Below are 15,613 nucleotides of genomic sequence, written 5' to 3' on the forward strand. Positions count from 1 at the left end.
CCAGGGACAAACTGCAACCAAGGTACTCGCCTTTAGTGGGAACCGAACCTGGGTCTCTCTGGACTGCAGGCTGACGCTCTAACTGCTGAGCCAAACCGGCCAGGGCAGTCATAATTCTTTAGAAAAGGTTTGTTTTAAAGAGGAACACAACAACTGTGGTATCTTTGGAACTTATAAATATCTAGTCTAGGATTTCCTTAAACTTGTCATCTGTTTCCTCATTTCAAGAGTTGAAACAGTGTTAGGCTGTATTTTTTTAAATGTTGGATTTGTTTTGCAAATACAGGAAAAGCAACACTTCCTAATTTGCTTAGATTGGTGCTCACATAATTTTGAAATTATGTCAACTCCAGCTAAGTACTGTTCAACAATGTCATTGAACAGGTTGTCTGTGGTCTGAGTGTGCATAATTAAGGTAATGGAAGATTTTAGAAAAACAGTATGAAAATCAGTTCATTCTTTTTTTTTTTTTTTTTAATCCTCACCCGAGGATATTTTTCCATTTTTTTGTACAGATAGAGTGGGAGGGAGAGAGAGGAAGGGAGAGACAGACAGAAACATCGACATGAAGGGACATGAAGGGACACATCGAGCGGCTGCCACCCGCACGACCAACCAGGGCCGGGGACAAACTGCAACCAAAGTACGTGCCCTTAGCGGGAACCGAACCCGGGTCTCTCCAGACTGCAGGCCGACGCTCTAACCGCTGAGCCAAACTGGCCAGGGCAAAATCAGTTCATTCTTTAAACATTTGTGACCAACAGAGAAAGACTGATTTAAAGTGGACACACCTGGTTCTACTAAGCACATTTCCTTTTTTTTAGCCATTGATTAACTTATTCCCCTTAGGTGAAAAAGTGATGGTATTTTTCTCTTCTATCCTTGAGTTAAGGTTCATTAATAAGTATATATATATATTTTTTAGTGTTTTTATTTATTTTTAGAGAGAGAGAGGAAGGGTGAGAGAGATAGAAACATTGATGTGAGAGAGAAACATCAATTGTCTGCCTCCTGCATGCCCCTTATTGGGGATCAAGCCCACAACTTGGGCATGTGCCAACTAGAAATTGAAACAGGACCTCTCAGTCCATGGGATGATGTGCAATCCATTGATCCACACGGCCGGGTTAAAATCATTTTTTAAATGAAGAATTTTGCCAATGGATGATTATTAACTTTACTCAAAGATTTACCATTAGGTCTTTTTCCTGATTGTTTATATATTTTATAAATTATGTGAGTAAAACATGTATATTTTCATAAATTCAAACAAAACAAAGTTAAAATGTATTATAATTCCATTTCTCAGTAGTAGTTACTATGAACAATGATATATATACACACATTAATGTATTATTTTTATTTTATAGAAATAGATCATATATAACTTAACCTTGTTAAAGTCTTAGATATTTTTCTCTGTAAATAAAAGTAGATATATCTTATTCTTTTTAATCTTGCAATGCATTCCATTATATATTTACTCTACAGTTACTTATCCAAACTCTCTAACACATCCATTTTATTTTTCACATTTTAACATTTCTGAAATCAGGATGATGCTTCTGTTTAATAATCCATGATATTTTAGAGTCAACTATCTGCAAGGCAGCATTTGTGACCTGGTTTTCTTTGCTTAGTTGTCTTTGTGATCTTGGTCATAATTGTTCAACTTGTTTGTTTTTATATTGAAGTATAATTGACATACAATATTATATTAGTTTCAGATGTACAGTATAGTGGTTCTACATTTATAGACTTTACTATGTGTTCACCACTATATGTCTAGTAAACACATCACTGTACAAAGTTCTTATGATAATATTGCAAAGTTCATTTTTTTAATGATTTTTTTTAGAGAGAGAAAGGGAAAAGGGGAGAGAGAGAGAGAGAGAGAGAGAGAGAGAGACATTGGTGTGAGAACAAAACATGCCCCCTACCAGGGATTGAGCCTGAAACCGGAGCATGTGCCCCAACCAGAATTGAACTGGCAACCTTTCAAGTACACAGGATGAGGCCCAACCAACTGAGCCACACCAGACAGGGGCAAAGTTCATTTTATTTTTATTTTGCTGTGGTAATTGCAGATTTTTTTAAATTTCATTTTTATTTTCTTAAATCCTCACCCAAGGATATTTTTCCATTTATCTTCAGATAGAGAGGGAGGGAGGGTAACAGAGAGAGAGAGAGAGACATTGATGTGAGAGGGTCACATCAACTGATTACCTCCCACATGACCCCAACCAGGGCCGGGGACTGAAGAATAACCAAGGTACATGCCCTCGATCGGAATCGAACCCGCAATTCTTTGGTCTGTGGCTGATGCTCTAACCGCTGAGCCAAACCAGCCAGGGCAGTAATTAATGTTCAGAGAGCCTCTTACCTTGGACCAATCCTTGTGCATTTCTCTAAGGGTTTAACTGTTAAGAGTTTGGAGCCTGAAACTCCTGGACCTAGGAAAAGGTATTTTCCAATTCTATCAGAATGTAGTAGCAAAGTTCATTTTAATTAATTGTTAGTGCTATAAGTGTTGAGTAGTTGCTGTTAAAAATGTTTGGGGAAAAGATAGCACTAATATTTTTAACTGAAACAAAAATTTATGGATACACAATGGCACAGAGAATGGCAGGGCATACATTTGATATTTAGTGAAGTGAATATTTGTCATTCAGGGAATAACTGTAATTCCATATTTTTGTTGTTGTAAAAAGATGATCAAATTCTTTATGAGAGCCCTGGCCGGTTTGGCTTAGCAGTTAGAGCGTCGGCCTGTGGACCAGAGAGTCCTGGGTTCATTTCCCGCAAAGGGCATGTACCTTGGTTGCATTTTGTCCCTGGCCCCGGTTAGGGTCATGTGGGTGGCAACCAGTCAATGTGTCTCTCTCACATTGATGCTTCTCTCTTTCTCTTCCTCCCTCTTTCCCTCCCGCTCTATCTGAAGATAAATACAAAAAAAAAAAAAAAAAAAAAATCTTTATGAGAGGGAGAAAGTAAGATACCCATAAATAGTGAAGTTGTGTTTGAATTTATTACTAAGATGTGTACAAGAGGATTGCCTATTGTAAGCCAAACATTGCAAGTGAGAGCAGGAGAACTTGCCCAGTTACTCAAAATCGATACAATATATTTCAGAGCAATGAGAAGCTGGCTATGACCAATTTGTAGATCTCAAAGGACTATTCTTTTTTTTCCTTTTTTTTCAATATGTTTTTATCGATTTTTTAGACAGAGAGGAAGGGAGAGAGAGATAGAAACATCAATGTGAGAGTGAAACATTGATTGGTTGCTTCCTGCACGCCCCCTACCAGGGATCAAGCCCACGACCCAGGCATGTGCCCTGACCGGGAATTGAACTGGGACCTTTCAGTCCATGAGACAATGCTCAGTCCAGTGAGCCACACTGGCCAGGCTCACAGGACTGTTCTTAAGGCATTGTATCATAGTTTAATTGGCAGCAGTTTTTCTTTCTTACTGGCCCATGACATAATCATGATCATCTTACTATCGATGATATTGTTAAGATTAGAGGAACTGGAGTATCTATGATGAATAGTTGGCACCATGCAAAGACTTTATATAAATTTCCTACATATATGTTCCTACATATATATATTTAAAAATAGCCCTGGCCAGTTTGGCTCAGCAGTTAGAGCATCGCCCTTCAGACCAGAGAGTCCCGGGTTCGGTTCCCTCTAAGGGCATGTACCTTGGTTGCATTTTGTCCCTGGCCCCGGTTGGGGTCGTGTGGGTGGCAGCCAGTCAATGTGTCTCTCTCACATCGATGCTTCTCTCTCTCTCTTCCCCCGTCTCTCCCTCCTTCTCTCTCTGAAGATAAATGCAAAACATGTCCTCGGGTGAGGATAAAAAACAACAACATATATATATATATATATATATATATATATATATATATTATATATATATATATATAAAATAAAAATAGACTTTATTTTTTAGAACTGTTTTAGATTTACAAAAAATTAAGAACACAATATGGAAAGTTCTCATATATTCTACACCAAACTTCACTTATTAATAATATTTTACATTAATATACTACACTTGTCACAATTAATGAACCAGTATTAATATATTATTATTAAACTAAGTCCATAGTTTATTCAGATTGCCTTAGTTTTTACCGGAATGTCTTTTTCTGTTACAGGATACCAGGTGCACTTGTCATGTCTTCTTAGGCTGTTCTTGGCTGTCATAGTTTCTTAGATTTTCCTTGTTTTTAATGACCTTGAAAGTTTATTTTTCTCTTTTTTTATTCTGACCTTGAAAGTTTTGAGGAGTACAGGTCAATTATTTTGTTGGGATTTGTCTTATATTTTTCTCATGATTAAGCTGGTGTTATGGATTTTGTGGAGGAAAACCACAGATGTAAAGCGCCATTTTCTCATATCAAAGGTACATAGTAGTACATGATTTATCACTGTTGATATTGACCTTGTTCACTTGGCTGAGATAATGTTTTGTTATGTTTCTCTACTGTAAAGTTACTCTCCCCTTAACCTCCTACCTTTTGATACTGCCCTCTTTGGGAGGAAGTCACTATGTGCAACCACACTTAAGGAGTGGGGAGTTCAGTCTGCCCCCTTCACAACAGCGTATCTACATTATTTGACATTCTTCTGCATGGGAGACTTGTCTCTTCTCTCCCATTAATTTACTTACTCAATATTTACTTAATTCAGTATAGACTTATGGATGTTTATTTTATACTTGTGGTTATAGTCCAATACTATTTTATTTATTTTGTTGCTCAAAATGTTCCAGATTTGGCCATCGGAATCTCTTAGAGTTGGCTCCTGTGTCCCTTTGACATACTCTCATCAGTATAGAGATGGTTTGTTTGTTTTTAGCACTTTCTTACTTCCTGGCATCCAGTTGAATTTTTACAATTCTATGAGGTAAGCATTAATATCTCCTTAGTTACAGATGAAGAAATTGAGGCTTAATGAGATTAAGTAGCTTGTCCAAGGTCACATAGGAAGTAAATAACAGGTTTGAATTTTGCTCAATCTGAACATTTTTAATATCTTTTAATATATTCTGCGGTTATTTAATAAATAGCCCTAGCCAGTTTGGCTTAGCTGTTAGAGCGTCAGCTGGAGGACCAAAGAGTTGGGGGTTCAATTCCCATCAAGGGCATGTACCTTGGTTATAGTTCGTCCACGGCCCTGGTCGGGGTTGTACAAGAGGCAACCAGTTAGTTGATGTGTCTCTCTCATGTCGATGTTTCTCTCTCTTTCTCCCACTCTGTCTGAAAATAAATGGAAACATATCCTTGACTGAGGATAATAATAATAATAAAAATAATAAATAATAATATATTCTTTTTAGAAAAAGAATTCTGTGATTGCCCAGCCTCTGTGGCTCAGTGGTTGAGCATCGACCCATGCACCTAGAGGTTGCTGGTTGGATTCCTGGTCAGGGCACATGACCAGGTTGTGGGCCAAATCCCCGGTAGGGGGCCTGCAGGAGGTGGCCAATTGATGTTCCCTCTCATAGATGTTTCCAACTCTCTCTCCCTCTCCCTTTCTCTGTCTCTAAAAATCAATACAGAAAAAGAAAAAGAAAAAAGAATTCTGTGATCATAAACTGATAGATACGTGAATTTCTATCTTTATTTTTTACTAAGGGGGGAAAATGTATCTGCTTAGAGCCAAAAATACATAACTTTTGGATTGATTCCCATAAGCCTGTGGGTGTCTACTCAGAGTGCTTGAGTTCCAATTATCTATGGCTCTCAACTTGCCCACCTTCAAGTAGGAGTTGATTTGCTCTTCTGTGTCAAGGTTACTTACTGGAAGCCCTTGTTGTAGAGCATGCCAGGCTGAAATTTTGTTGCTGGTCTTAAAGGAAGACACTCCTTTCTTTCATTCAACAAGGTTTTATGTCTACTGCTACACTCTAATAAGAAGAGACCAAATAAATAAGTAAGCAAATGAACAAGATATTTTTGGAGACTGTTAAATGCTAGCCAAAGGCCAGTGTGACCAGAATGCAGTAATTGAGGGGTAACTGGTAGGGGATGAGGTTAGAGAGGCAGGTTTGTGGCCTTTGTGGCCTATGGGAAGAAGCACGGTTTTACTCCCATTTCTTTTCTTTTTTTTTATCCTCACCTGAGGACATTTTCCATTTTTTGTTCAGATAGAGTGGGAGGGAGAGAGAGGAATAGAGAGAGAGAGGGAAACATCGACGTGAAAGCGACACATTGAGAGGCTGCCACACACACAACCAAGTATAGCCGGGGACAAACTGCAACCAAGGTACGTGCCCTTAGTGGGAACTGAAACCGGGTCTCTCTGGACCACAGGCTGACGCTCTAACCGCTGAACCAAACCAGCCAGGGCTTACTCCCATTTCAATGGTTAGCTTTGGGTGGGTTCAGGAAGAGAAGCTACTTGGTTTCCCTGGCTACTCACTGGCCTTACCTCACACCTATCTCCCTGATTCCTCCTCCCTGGCTACACTGGCCTTCTGGCTATTCCTGGATTATGTCAGCTCTTTTCTGCCTTTAGGTCTTCACAGTTCTTACTTGAGCAGTCTGGGCAAAACAAAAACAAAATCACTGACCCTCCACATAATAATGTGGCTCCCTCCTTCACATCATTCAGGTCTCTGCTTAAAGCCATCTCCTTGTGCAGTCTACCTAACGATGCTTCACCGCACCCTCAACGTCTCTCCTCTCCAGTCCCCAAGGACGCTTTGTATCTTTCTTTTGATTTATTTTTTCTTCAAAGTATTCATTGCTCCCTGAATTAAAAAATTTTTTTTTACTCGTTTATATTCTGTCAGCCTCTCTAGAATGTAAATATCACATGAAGACATGATTTTGTCTGTTCTGTACATCATTATACAGCCTAGGACACTGTCTAGCACATACTGGGTGGTTTAATTAGTTATCCATAGAACATATTACCCAAAACTTAGTGGCTTAAAACAACAAGCATTTATTATCTCACAGTTTTAATGGATTAGGAATTCAGGAGGGACTAAGCTGGTGGTTGTGGATCAGGATCTTGAAGGTGTTGCGGTCAGTGTGGACCATGGCTTCCATCATCTGAAACCTTAACTAAAGCTGGAAGGTCTGCTTTCAAGCTTTTCCATATGGCTGCTGGCCAGGGGCCTCAGTTCCTTCGTTTCTCTGTTTCTCCGTTGGGCTGCTGTCAACCTAGCAGTTGGAAAGTAATAAAAGGAGAGAGAGACAGAGAGAGAGACAGAGACAGAGAGAGAGACAGAGAGACAGAGAGAGAGAGAGATCGATCAAGGCAGAAGCCACAGTACCTTTTTATGACCTAGTGTCTAAAGTTACACATGGTTATTTCTGCTTCATTCTATTTGTAAAAATAAGTCCCTAAGTCCAGCCCACACTCAAAGGAGGGAAACTAGGGTCCACTTCTCGAAGGGAGAAGTGTCCAAGAATTTGTGGACATATTTAAAAAACTAACACAGTAATCAACTAATATTTGTTGAATGGAGGGATGCGTAAATTGGTTTATATGTTACACAATCCTTCTGGATAGTGTGTGGAGAATGGACTATAGAGAGCAAGAACAGAAAAAACAAGATTGATGGTGATGATGATGATGATGATGATAACCAACATTTGTTAATTCATTTTCTCTGCCAGGAACTGGTCCAAGTACTTTAGAATTAACTCATTAATCCTTGAAACAAATTTATGAGGTATGTATCATTCTATTTTATTTATTTTACAAATGAGGAAACAAGTTATAGAGACTCTTAAGGAACAGTAGTGTAAGTGAAAGATGAACTGATGCTCCAGTTAATACCAGCTCTGACCAGAAAGATTTCAAATGCCTGCATGTTCTCTAATTTGTGATCCAAACTCATAAAACTCCTGGGCACAAGGTATTACAGGAAACTCTAAATTGGCTGACGATAATACTACAGATATACAAGATAATATATTCATAAATATGTACTGTAGATTCTTCCAATGATATTATAGTGTCCATGTCTCTTTTCTTTTTGTTTTTTGTTTTTTTTTCCCCCAGTAATAGAAGTACATTGTTATTATGAGTATAAAACCATGCAGTTTTTAACTTTTATTTTAAATGTTTTTGGAGCAAAAAATAACAAATTTATAAACACAGGGACAGTCATGAGTGTGTTTACCCTTTCGTAAATTTTATTAAACAAATTTAGTTCTGCCCTGGCCGGTTTGGCTCAGCGGTTAGAGCGTCCGCCTGCGGTCCCGAGAGACCCGGGTTCGGTTCCCGCTAAGGGTATGTACCTCGGTTGCAGTTTGTCCCCGGCTCTGGTCAGTTGTGCGGGTGGCAGCCACTCGATGTGTCCCTTTCACATCGATGTTTCCCTCTCTCTCTCTTCCTCTCTCTCCCTCCCACTCTACCTGAACAAAAAAGTGTCCTCGGGTGAGGATTAAAAAACAAAAAAACAAAAAAACAAATTTAGTTCTGTTTTTCAGGTATTTGATTAAGTATATCTTCAGCCTCAGAACTTAGTATATAGTTGTCAAGCAAATGAATTTTTTTCTAAATCTAAATGGCTCATGTATGATATATGATTTCCTATCATATCAATTACATAAGAACTACATTAACATACCATTATTTTACTTCATTATAAAATATATATATGTTAATCCTCACCCAAAGATATTTTTTTAATTGATTTTGGAGAGACAGAAAGGGGGGGGGCATTGATGTAAGAGAGGAACATCTTGTATGTACCCTAACCAGGGATCGAACCTGCAACCTTTTGGTCTATGGGCTGATACTCCTACCAACTGAGCCACCTGGTCAAGGCTATAATCTAAATTTTAAATAAAATAAACTGTATATAAACAAAGTAGATTTTCTTTATGCAGTTTTGAAAGTTTACTGCTTGTCATGCAGAGAATGAATGAAATGCCTTCTTCATTTTAAATGAAATTCTGTAGTCTGACTGCAGACCACAGATGACCTTTATACTGCAATTCTAGTATGCTGATTTAAACAGAATGCTTGTTTAGAATTTGTTGCATATTTTATTTAATTTTACTGCAATGTGAACTAATTGTACTCTACATAGGGGAATATATTATTTCTGTTTTTTGCTTTCAAATTTGATTGCTTCTCCCCTAATCTCATAGACCCTTTAATGACCTACTCCCCTCCATGTTTTCATTCTTCTTTCTGCAAATATGTTTTTCCCTACTAGAAAATAAAAATGTATCGCTGTGTTAATCCCAATAACAATTTTAGGAATAAGTTACCTCCATTATTTATTTCCAAGCATGAGCAGGTGCGTCTGCTATACAAAAAACAAACTATGAAGACTGAAAAGACTTTCACTGGGGTTAGTGTTTTAAGAAACAACAATGTGCCCTGGCCAGTTTGGCTCAGCAGTTGGAGCGTCGACCCATGAACCAAAGAGTCTCAGTTAGATTCGGGTCAAGGGCATGCACTTTGGTTGCGGTTCATCCCCCGCCCAGCCCAGGTCATGCAGGAGGCAACCAATCAATGTGTCTCTCTCACACTGATACCCCCCCACACACACACACACACACTCTATCTGAATATAAATGGAAAAACATCCTTGGGTGAGAATTATTAAAAAAAAGAAACAACAGGGTCAAATCCCCAGTGGGGAGCATGCAAGAGGCGGCCAGTTGATGTTCTTTCTCATCGATGTTTCTCTCTCTCTCTCCCTCTCCCTTCCTTTCTCTCTCTCAAATCAATAAAGGAAAAATAAATAAATAAAAGAAATAACGCACCACAGCATCAATCTCATGCATATCTATTAACATACATGATCATTGTGTTGCCTAGTAATTTAGACATATGGGTAGTGAGCAGGTGACATAAATAACTATACTTGTATTTATCGAAGTCCATTTAGGCATTTTAGGGATTCGTTGGGTATAAGAAAAATGTGAACTAGGTCTGAGCAGAAATTTCATTTTATATTTGATTGTTAGCTGAGAGGAATCCAGATAGTTGAGATTCTACATTTTCTTTTTGGGGTATACTGCCAGGATAGACTGGAATTTTGCATTTAGGGCAAGACAATTCTCTCAGGGAACATTGTCCCTTTTAAAGTAGAATAACAACGAAAAAGGATGGTCTAGACATAAAACTGAATGTAGTAAAAAGCAAGAAGAGAGGTTTAAGCATGATAGTGACTAATTTCTCCTTTGAGTAGAAAAAGAGAAGAGGAAGGGAAACAGAGAAGGGAAATCTTGAGGAAACTCAAATGTTTCCTTTTGTAGCTCAAAACTTCCCCTTGTCTCCCTGTTCTCTGTGGCTGATCTCAAAGGGGATACAGAATGAACAATGTGACCCTAAATATCTTCTCAAATTAGCCTGAAATTTTACTAACTAGACATTCTTAAACATTTAGATCCACCTAACCTTTACATTGAGCCTACCATATATCGGGTTGCATAAACTATCTCATTTAATTCTCAGCTTCTTTGCAAGGTAGGCATTATTATATCAAGTTCAAAGATGAGGAAAGAGACTTAGGGAGAGGTAATATATGCCCCAAATCACACAGTAACTGAGCACTCTGCTTATTCCTCCTTGTCCAGTCTCCTTCCAGCACTTCCCGGGAGGATCAAAGGACAAAGAAGAGAAAGCTGTATCAACAGGGTTGTTGCTTGGACCATGTGTGAGTCACGCTGCAGAAATCACTGATTTGTATGTTTATTATGACACTTTTCAGAAAAGTGCGTTGCTTTAACAAAAGTGATATATTAAGACAGACTTCTTTCTTTCTTTCTTTCTTTCTTTCTTTCTTTCTTTCTTTCTTTCTTTCTTTCTTTCTTTCCTTCCTTCCTTCCTTCCTTCCTTCCTTCCTTCCTTCCTTCCTTCCTTCCTTCCTTCCTTCTTTCTTTCCTTCTTTCTTTCTTTTTGTGGTACGTGCCCCTAGCGGGAACCCAACCTGGGACTCTCTGGTCTGTAGGCCGACGCTCAACCTGGCCAGGGTTAAGACAGTTTTCTGACAGATGGAAGCAAAGTATCATGAGAAGTGCCTTTTCTAATTCCAACAAAGACTTAGGGCTATTGGCTACTTAGGCTATCTTGAAAGAAAATTGTATTTTAAATGACATATTTTTCGAAGATTAAACTTGAATTTACTTGGGGAATGGGGATTTTTTGGGGGTATTTTGATCAATGAAAGAAGCAATTTTGATGTGAAGAATCTCTGGATGCTAGGTGGGAATAGGAGCGTCACAGGGTAGGGCACTTTTGGCAGCCAGAGCATAATCTGAAGCAGTTCTAAGGAAGTGTCATTGAACAGAGGAGGAAGACTAAGTGTGCAGGGGGAATGTAATATAAGTAGGTAGGAATAAAGCACTGAGGAAGAAAGAAATGTTGCTATAAGAATGTCCAGCCCCGGCCAGTTTGGCTCAGTGGTTGAGTGGCGGCCTGCGGACCAGAGAGTCCCAGGTTTGGTTCCAGCTAGGGGCACGTACCACCAAAAACAAAAACAAGCAAACAAAAAAAGAATGTCCAAACCTGTAGAAAATGTTTAGAAGAGTTTATTAGAGTTCATTTGAGCCAAACAGAGAATACTTCTGGAAGGGAGGTCTCAACGGACTAAGAAAAATGCTTACCGTAATGACATTTTGCAGCTTCTTTTATTCATTTGGAATTAAGGGAAAAAAGCAAGACAGGGAAATCTCTATGAGTGCATTACAGGACAGTTAACAAGATGATGTGTTCTCTTGAGGGTGGCATTTTATTTATTTATTTATTTAAACTCATCTTGTTTATATTTTTTGTTTTTGTTTTATCCTCACTCACCCAAGGACATTTTTTCATTTTTTGTTCAGATAGAGTGGGAAGGAGAGAGAGAGAGAGAGAGAGAGAGAGAGAGAGGGAGAGAGAGAAACGTTGACGTGAAAGGGACACATCGAATGGTTGCCACCTGCATGACTCAACCAGGGCCGGGGACAAACTGCAACTGAGGTACGTGCCCTTAGCAGGAACCAAACAAAGGGTCTCTCTGGTCCGGAGACCGACGCTCAACCGCTGAGCCAAACTGGCCAGGGCTAAACTCATCTTTATTGTTGAATGTATTACAGATGTCCACTCTTTTTCCCCTTATTGACCCCCTCCTTCCCAATCCTGCCCCCCTCCTGCCTTCCCCCACTATTGTCAGTGTCCATTGGTTATGCACATATGCATAGTTCTTTGGTTTATCTCATCCTGCCCTCCCTCCCTCCTTCCCTTTGAGGTTCATCAGTCTAACAACCAATTTGTACTTCTTAATTCCTTCATCTTTTTTGAGGGTGGCATTTTAAAGGTGTGTTAATCTAGATGCACAGAAACAATGGACAGAGCTTGCTTGAGACAAAGATAACCTTTTACTAGGGCAATTACAGGTCTGAAAGGTGAATACCCATCATTATCTGCCCAGTTAGAAATTTATCATCAGATCATCCTGTGAGCTTACTTTGGTTAGATTTATTATAAAGCCCCTTGCCCTGGTGGAAGAGCTCAGTTGGTTAGGACATCTGCTTGATATGTCAAAGTTGTGAGTTTGATCCCCAGTCAGTGCACGTACAAGAATCAACCAATGATTCCATTAATAAGTGGAACAACAAATCGATAATCCATAAATAAGTGGAACAACAAATTGATGTTTCTCTTTCTCCCTTCCTCTCTCTCTAAAATCAATAAATTTAAAAAAGTGTATTATAGAGCCCCTTTTTTGTCCAAAGGAGAGTAATCAATCCAAATCTCACAACCACCTAGACCCACTCTTTTGCCTATTTTGAAAGTCTTAAAAACAGCTATCATTCCGTTGTTCCCCTGCCTTATTCACATTTGGGCCCTGGGAACAGGTCCCAATTTTCTGTCCTCTGGAAGAGCAGGAATGATACCTATGCAGAGCAGGCTGTGATGTGATAGGAGGACTGAGAATTTTTCCTTAATGCCTAAAATTTCATTAACCCAGAGGAATCTATCTTGACAAGCAGGGTTTTTGTTGTAGTGTTATATGCTTATGCATGACTAAGCTCCTCATTTTTGTTAGGTGAGCACAGCTTCTCCTGCTGGATTCTTGCATACTTCCTCATACACTCTACTGTGACACATGAGCTCAGAAAGGAGAGATGGGTAATTTACTATCTGGAGGCAGGCAGTCAGTATTGAATATGGAGTGGCTGGGCTGTTTCCCAAGTTCAGGTATAAAGAAAGGAAAGAAGGGATTTGGTGATAAATCAGGGAGTTCCTATTTTGGGAATACAGTCATTTTAATGAATCAGATAGCATGACTGAGGTAAGAGAAGTAGACCTGTATGGTCATAGACAAAGAATGAAAGAGAGAGAAACATCAATGAGAGAAAGACACATCAAATGCTTGCCACCCACATGACCCCAACCTAGGTGGGGACAAACTGCAACCGAGGTATGTGCCCTTAGTGGGAACTGAACCTGGGACTCTCTGGTCCGAGGGCCGACGCTCTAACCGCTGAGCCAAACCGGCCAGGGCATATGACTACATGTTTTATAAAAACACTTTCAAGAATGTATTTAGTAAAAATCTTTGATTTGGGGGTAGATGCTTAAGCCCACACAGTTTGGTTACAAATCCAGTTTCATCATTTATTGTGTTACCTTCGACAAGTTTCTTAATCTCTCTGTATTTCAATTCCCTCACCTCTAAAATGAGGGTTGTAATAGTTATCCTTGAGTTATTAAATAAAAACATTTACAGCAGTGTCTGGCATATAGTAGGGCCTAAACTATATTTGTGGGGTGCATGATTATCACTTAGGGATGATATGTTAAATCAAAGCTTTTTGGACTTTGAAGGATAGGTGAGATTTCAACGAGGGAGGACAGTATTGATGAAAGAAATGGTATGGGCACGGAGAGATAAAAGTTATCATTGGGAAATGGAAGAGCACACTTTATTGGGTTAATAGGGTATATAGGAAAAATGGTTTAAAAGGTTTTATGGAGTCCAACTGTAATATGCCTTTATAGCCAAACTAAGAAATATAGACATTTTTAGTAGGTGAAGCAGTTTGAAGGTGTGTGAGCAGGGAAATGTCAAGATAAAAATAAGATGAATGAGCCCTGGCCAGTTTGGCTCAGTGGGTAGAGCGTCGGCCTGCGGTCTGGAGAGACCTGGGTTTGGTTCCCGCTAAGGGCACATACCTCAGTTGCAGTTTCTCCCCGGCCCTGGTTGGGTCGTGTGGGTGGCGACCACTCGATGTGTCCCTTTCACGTCGATGTTTCTCTCTCTCTCTCTCTCCCTCCCACTTTATCTGAACAAAATATCAAAAATGTCCTTGGGTGAGGATAAAAAAAAAATAAGGTGAATGATTTATTTTATTTGCCTGTTTTGCATTTCCTCAAGTTTATTTTTTTCTATTATAAAAACTATGCTAGTTTGTTATATTGCATTGTAAGTACATTTAACTTCTGAGAATTAAACTCCAGAAGCTCTGGAGAGAGAACAACCTAAACATTGTGGGAGCTGGCAGGCCTTTTCACTCCCTGAGCTGATGCCCATGGGCAAAAAAACTGAGAGTCTTGTATTTTGACAAAACCTATGAAAATAATGTGCCAAAAATTTTAAGGATTCTCCAATCATGGTGACATTATTTGAGTGTCAGATGAGTGGGGTATGTTAGTGTTATGGACAAAAAAGGGGCCACTTACTAAAACTGACAAGCTCAGGGGAGGCCTGCATGGCGGCCTTACAAACGCAGAGACCTACCCACATAGAATGATCTGGAATGAAAACTTCTCTCTTTTTTTTTTTTGTGGTACTTGCCCGTAGTGGGAACCAAATCTGGGATTCTCTGGTCCATAGGCTGACACTCAACCTCTGAGCCAAACTGGCCAGGGCTGAAATGAAAACTTCTTAACTAAAAGTGAGTTATGGTGTGTAGTACTGGCCTAGGCCAGTATCTTCTTTGACAAAGGTTAATCTTTACTTTAACTAAGCCTGCCTATTGTTTTTTTTTTATCCTCGGGGACATTTTTTTTTTTTTTTTTGCATTTATCTTCAGATAGAGCGGGAGGGAGAGAGGGAAGAAGAGAGAGAGAGAGAGAAACATTGATGTGAGAGAGACACATCTAGTAGCTGCCACCCACACGACCCCAACCAGGGCTGGGGACAAACCGCAACCAAGGTACATGCCCTTAGCAGTGGTTCTCAACCTTCCTAATGCCGTGACCCTTTAATACAGTTCCTCATGTTGTGGTGATCCCCAACCATAAAATGTTGCTACTTCATAACTGTAATTTTGCTGCTGTTATGAATTGCCATCAGAAATATGTGTTTTCTAATTTTTTTTTTTGTGGTATGTGCCCCTAGCGGGAACCGAACCCGGGACTCTGGTCCGCAGGCCGACACTCAACCGTTGAGCCAAACTGGCCAGGGAAGGAAATATGTGTTTTCTGATGGTCTTAGGCGACCCCTGTGAAAGGTTTATTCGACCCCCCAAAGGAGTCACGACCCACAGGAACCCACAGGTTGAGAACCGCCGCAATGGGAACTGAACCTGGGACTCTGGTCCGCAGCCCGATGCTCTAAGCACTGAGCCAAACTGGCCAGGGCCTGCTTATTGTTTTTTGCATCTACTATAACCTACCTTTGGAGTGTCAGGGTA

This window comes from Molossus molossus, unplaced genomic scaffold (assembly GCF_014108415.1).
Source record: "Molossus molossus isolate mMolMol1 unplaced genomic scaffold, mMolMol1.p scaffold_m16_p_13, whole genome shotgun sequence".
NCBI classification, from domain to species: Eukaryota; Metazoa; Chordata; class Mammalia; order Chiroptera; family Molossidae; genus Molossus; species Molossus molossus.